At 34.7% G+C, this 6500-nt stretch overlaps 1 long non-coding RNA gene across 4 annotated transcripts; it reads left to right on the top strand.

Annotated features, from left to right (window-relative positions):
• Positions 1 to 4156: 4156 nt before the first annotated feature.
• Positions 4157 to 6277, top strand: LOC114866281 (uncharacterized). 4 transcript variants are annotated; one of them, XR_005898375.2, is made up of 7 exons: positions 4157 to 4171; positions 4627 to 4690; positions 5062 to 5162; positions 5247 to 5344; positions 5473 to 5618; positions 5754 to 5844; positions 5968 to 6277. It is a non-coding gene; the product is annotated as an uncharacterized LOC114866281 (long non-coding RNA). The 4 variants fall into 4 exon arrangements; XR_008696164.1 differs by lacking the exons at positions 4157 to 4171; positions 5247 to 5344 and having other exon boundaries at positions 4676 to 4690; positions 5968 to 6276; XR_005898373.2 differs by lacking the exons at positions 4157 to 4171; positions 4627 to 4690 and having other exon boundaries at positions 4814 to 5162; positions 5968 to 6275.
• Positions 6278 to 6500: the final 223 nt, after the last annotated feature.

The following is a 6500-nucleotide window of genomic DNA, read 5'->3' as shown; positions in this document are numbered from 1 at the left end:
ATTAGTCGCAATACATAATAATGGAAAAGCCGAGAATTCCTAAAAAAACCACCCTATGCTTAAACTGGTATAACTCAGAATCTGTTAAAGATATCAAGAAGCTAAACAAGACATTAATAGTTGAAGATTGTTTTGTAGTTTAAATGGTGTCTGTAGCTTGAAGTGTGTTGAAGTAGTTAAAGCTGAAAGTAGACAAAGTTGAAGAGGGTTTGAAATCCCTCTTCCATTCATTTCAATGGGGAAAAAAAGTTGAAAAAAGCTTAATAACTTGAAAAATATGAAACTTATGAATGAGAAAAATAATAGCACACTTCTCCTTAAAAAGCTGAACATTTTGATATTGGAATGGTTTTTGTAGCTCAAAGGATGCGGGAGTAGTTAGATGCCAAAAAACGTACGGAAGAACTAAAAATAATAACTAGATAAAGCATTTCCATAGGAAAATGCACAGTGAATGCTTCTATGCTGAATGTATTGCTGAAGAATTGCTTGAAATAGCTGAAAATTTTAAAACATATCTGAAAGTAGTTTAAGCACATAAAGTATACATGAATGCGTCTGAACAGAACTGGGTGTTGTTTAAACAGAGCTGAATATTTTCAAAAGAAGCTGAAGCAGTTGAATTTCAAATTAAGGATAGTTCAAAGAGATGTGTTGAAATTCAATAAACGCTAAATTGAAGAAAGTACGTGAAGGATTGCTGAACTTGTTGAGACATAGTCTAATGTATCAAAATAGGTAAATGGAGTCTGAGAGCTGAAAGAATAGTTGACTGTTGTGGAAGCATTTAAAACAGCTGACAGTAGCTGCAGAAGAAGTAGCTGAAATTTAGATTTGGATAAGTTGGAGTATTTCATGACGCATGTGCAGGGAATTGCTAAAATTTATAACTCAAATAATTTGAAGGAAATCAATATAGTTATATTAAGAAGTGAACGCATAAACAAGCCTATTATACTGTAAAATATACTAATTAACAATTTGTAATCAATCAGTTGAAACATCACTGAAACTAGTCGATGAGTTGAATGTATATCTGATGGGATCTGCAAAGAAGTTGCAGAGCTGAATGTGCACAAATAAAACAAAAGCAGTTTGATTTTACTAAAAATGAAAGTGTTTTGCACACGACAACAGTGCTGTAAATCTTTCTTATGAAGAAAGTTTAAATCCTTGCTTGAGTCGGGTTTCGGACCATGAACTTCAGCATTATGGGTCATGCTTTCTTGCCACTGGGCCAAAGTATCTGCTAAAATTCCTGCTAAGACTGGCTGTATACATCATACTTCGAAAACTAAAACTTTCTAAAAGTTGTTCATTTATAATATAAATTACTAATACAGTGATACGTTTAGGATAAAACTGACTTTATCTGGGAAATGCAAATATTACACAATAATTGCAAAAACATGTCTCACACAGGTATTGAACCCGGATCTCCCACTCAAGAGCCAAGGACTTCAACCACTGAGCTATTGGACATAACAGCTGCAACATGACTTGGCTGAAGAGTTTCCTCTGGATGAAAAGAACTCCTTTGTCATTTTCACGTGTTTATTTTATTAAACAAACACCTTAAATTTGCAACAGTGCCAAAACACTAAACCTAAAGCAAATAAGAATATTTTTATACAAAATCATGCATCAATCATTGCAATTTTAATTTTAACATATTGTACTGGCTCACAGCATTTAGTCTCGCCCTGAGCCGCTAAGGCTTATGGGTAAAACAACCGTTTTTTGTGTTTAAAGTCTTATAGTTAAAGTTAGGATTCGAAAATTTTTAAAACTTTGGTCAAATTAAATTAGCATTTTGTTCATTTACGGTTGTAATGTGTTCTTTTTGTTTTTCTTCCTTTTTTATGTGGTACACCGCAAGTCAGGGGATTGAGTGTGGGAGTGACCATCAACGAGCAGTAATTTGTTTGGGTGCTTAACAGGCTTGTTACACCAAAACCATAGAGATTATCACAAAAATAACTTCACTTTATGAATCCCAAGGCTTCAATGATCACCTGTTGTGCGTTTTATGCTTGAGGATTGAAAATTGTGGCCACAGTTTCTGGAGGATTTCTGGAACTCTCTGTGCTTTGAGGCAGATACAGACTAAAGTATAGTTTTGATGGCTAAGCCATGTTCATCGTTGGTAAGAAGAGAAGTATGACTACAAACTAGTGAAGAAAATACGTTGATAGAGTGAAAACTGTGCCTTATAGCCTTATATAACTGTAAAATATTCTAATTAACTTTTTGTAATTAATCCGTTGAAACATTACTGAAACTAGCCAATGAGTTGAATGTATAGCTGATCAAATCTGCAAAGAAGAAGTTGCAGAGCTGAATGTGCACAAATAAAACAAAAGCAGTTTGATTTCACTAAAAACAAAAAGGTGTTTTACACATGATAACAGTGTTGTGAATCTTTTTTCTGAATATTGTTTAAAGACTTGCTCCAGTCAGGTCTTAAACCAGGAATTCCTGCATTTAAATGATGATTTCTTGCCACTGGGCCAAACTAGCTGCTTAAATCATTGCTTAGTGTCTGTATAGATCCTACTTTAAAAACTAAAACTTTCTAAAAGTTCTTCATTTATGATATAGATTACTAACTCACTCACTACTACTACTCACAGCAGTTAGTACCGCCCTAAGCCGCTAAGGCTTATGGGTAAAACAACCGTTCTTGTGTTTGTAGTCTTATAGATAAAGTTAGGATTCAAAAAAATTTATAACTTTGGTAAAATTAATTCAGCATCTCGTTCATGTATTTTTGTAATGGGTTCTTTTTGTTTTTGTTATTTTTTTGTGTTGTACACTGTGAGTGAGGGGATTGTGTTCGGGAGTAACCATCAACAAGCACTGATTTGTATGGTGTGTGAAAACCAATTGTGACCTGCTTTATACAAAGAGAGCTCACAAAGAGGGGCTATTGTTGAGTGTCTCTTTGCCTGCAAAGTCTAATCTGTTCAACTGCAACGTAAATGATTTTATGTATAGTTAAATACTGAGAATTTACTGGACAGTCATCAATTGGCCCTGCTTTTTGCCTGATGAGAGAGAATCTTTTATTATTTTTATTTCAATGTTGCTGTAGTCTAGTGAAGTGTTACCCTGAGCCAAATGTGCATAGTTTAATACAAATTATTGCAATAATGCTTTTTCTACTATATAAGCATAACGACAAAGCAGAACATCATCAACATCTATAATGTTCTAAATAAATTAAAAAATATTGTATTTAAATATAAATATTACTCTCTTATGTCAATATGGAGCCAAAAGGTGCAAGCCAAGGACTGAAGCCATTGAACCACAGTATATACTGTAGTTGAAAGAGGACTCACTGTAGCTGAAGAGCTGTCTCCACATGGAGATGTGTGTGTGTGTGTTTGTGTGTGTGTGTGCGTGCATGCGTGTGTGTGAATATAACATATTAATTGGTTCAATAAAAGACTTGAGAGTTGCAACAGTCCCAAAATGGTGCTTTAGCAAATGAGAATATTTTATTACAAATTCATGCATAATTCATTGCAATTTCAAGTTTAATATATTGTAGTGGCTCACAGCAGTAGGCCCCGCCCTGAGCCACTAAGGCTTATGGGTAAAACAACCGTCCTTGTGTTTGTAGAGTTATAGTTAAAGTTAGGATTCATGTTATGACTTTGGTAAAATTAATTTAGTATCTTGTTTATTTATGCTTGTAATATGTTCTTTTTGTGTGGTACACCGTAAGTGAGGGGATTATGTGTGGGAGTGACCATCAACGAGGAGTGATTTATTGGGTGTATGAAAAAAAGAAAAAATGGTGCTGGCTCTCTGCTAAAGGAGCACACCAAGAGGCAGTATAGTTTGAAGTCTCTTGGTCTGCACAGTACACTCAAAAAACCTGGATTGGGTGCATGCTACATTAACATAATTTTAACATACAACTTCAACAATAAAAATTCTTGTTTTGTGTCTGAACATAATAAAATCACGTAAATGTAACAACTTCAACAGGTTACATCAATATTTTATGTTAACTCAACGTAATAAAAATAGGTTTAGACAACAACATGTCCAGAGCTGAAGGTGGCAGTAATGAGCAAATTCACAACTTGGACTATGGCCCTGCCGCTTCTTCAGGATCCTGACGTAAAGGAAAACACCTGTTCATGATGTGTGCAAGAAGGTAAGTTTAACGTCCATTGAATAAAAAACCGCATGGGTGCAGAAATGTTGTTAGTAGCTATATATAGTGCCTTTTAGCATTTTGGATGTTTAATTAGCTAGAGTACGTATCCGTGTTATGTGACTGCGCCTGTGCTCACAAGCTAACCTAGCTAGCTTCCGTACAACACTGAGAACGTGCTAGTTTTAAATAAGCTTATCTGCAATAAAATATATATATATTGTAATTTTTTATATTATTTTATAGCCGTTAAACGGCGATCTTTGCTCAGTTAGGAGTGAGACTTTTACGTATTTCCAATGCGAGTTCATCGCGCGAGCGCGGGATTTTCAAATTTCAAATAACCGACATCAGCGTTGCCCCTCGGTCGGTTTGGATGCGACAATGATTTTACTAGTCAGCGGCATTTGTTCAGGTTGGTGCAATATTTTCTGACATATACTCTCCGTCCGCAGGTGTTAGAGCAGAGAACTACTGGAAACGGAAAACAGAAGTACAGACACTTGCCCTATTGGAAAGGTAACCCATGAACATTAAATAGAAATGTGCTGTCATGCTATGCATTTCCTGAGGTAATTTACACAAACCTACCAAAATGGTGTTTGAGTTATTTCACTCTACATATTGTTTGCATTGTATATCGTATTATCATAAATCTATTATTTGTTTCACACGGTAAAGGAAAATAATCAAATTACTTACAGTAATAGTATTAATAAGTATTTATTTAATTAAGCTTTAACATTTGTACCTTTTTATAAGATTGTGTACTCATTTCACAGCACATAATTGGTTTCCTAATTTATTACAGCTATTTTGACTTGAAACCTGTTCTTTATCATCTAAAATGTGTCTCTTGGTGTTTACCTCCAATGGCCATTCTGTGAAAGTGTCCCATTCTAGAGCTGAGAAGAGACAGCAGGACAGGGAATCATCTGCTAGTGTCGCGTCAGATGTCTACATGTCCACAAGTTGTTTAAGAAAAAGTAAGGTAAGAGGGAATGAAAAGAAATAAGATAAATAGACTCTAAGGTATTTGGAGATGCAAGGAGTGCAGCGTGACTTTTTCTAGTAGATAAGACTATTGCAAACACAAGGCAAGAAGTTATCAGAGATGAACCCTTCATCACCGAGTTCAAAACCAGATGGCCTGCTCTCTTCTGTGTTTCTGAGGTTGGTCAATAAATATGTCTATATATATACAATGTGATTCTGATCAGACAAACAAAATATATTAAAATGTATCAAAGTATTGTTTTCACATTTGCCATTCAGTGCTTGTGTAGTTTTTTCTTTTTAAGAATAAATTTAAGAGGACTACAACAGTTTGCTGCAACAGTTCTTCTCCATGCTGGATGGTTATTCTTCAGACCTGAAAACGGTGTTTGGCAAGGAAGGCGGCATTCAAGGACAAAAGATTAAGAGCATCATGGTTCCCATAACCCAGGTATGATGATGGGAAAAAAATCTATGTCGTAATATGTTAGTGACAGCTACTCACTTGAATAAAAATTGTTCCCTAAAATAGATTAAAATTGTTTTGTTTTTTGTTTTTTGTGTGATTACTTTGTTTGTCCTAAAGACTAACTCCATTGATGTCAGAAGAGTACATCCTTTAAGCCCAGTGTGTGTTCCTCAATGAAGATCCTGGCAACCTTGTGAAAGAATGGATGGTAAGAATGTTTTTTTTATTTTTTTTTATTTCATGTAAGTTTAAAATTTCAAAGTGATTTATATATGCTTTAAAAGTTGAAGTGTTATATAACATCATCCGCTTTTTTAATTTTACATTTCAGATCGTGGACGCCTTGAAGAAGCCATGATAGAGACAATTCTTGAAGTTTTTGTCATTCACAAAGATGCAGAGGCAGATGATGACCCTGAAGATGTAGTCATCGTTTCAAGTCCTGGATGAGTTGGGTAGTGTCCCACTTGCTGTGTTGTTGTTTGCTCTTGTTATATGCTCTCAACCTCAGCTACCCTCCACTAAAAGTTGTTTGAAATATTGGCCCAATGCTGTATGTACAATACTGGATGTTAGTGACATTTTGTAGCTGCCTTTGACATTTGAAAGCTGTTTTATTGTTTTTATGGAGCTTATAAAGTATTCTAACCAGTCTAAATCCAATGTGCTTTGTGTCTTCTCCAACCTACACACCAGCTGGGGATATATGTTAGTTTGCATAATAGAAATACTGTTTCAAAGATTACTTTATTTGTATGTAATTTTGAAAAGCTAATCTTGGCACAAAACATTTGATAACTTTACATTGGTTGTGTTAGTATAGCATAATTTATTAATTAATTTAAATTAACTTGTTACTACCCT

The sequence above is a fragment of the Betta splendens genome, chromosome 11 (assembly GCF_900634795.4).
Source record: "Betta splendens chromosome 11, fBetSpl5.4, whole genome shotgun sequence".
NCBI lineage: Eukaryota > Metazoa > Chordata > Actinopteri > Anabantiformes > Osphronemidae > Betta > Betta splendens.
The sequence above is the reverse complement of the archived record's forward strand: the minus strand, read 5'-3'. Positions and strand labels throughout refer to the sequence as shown.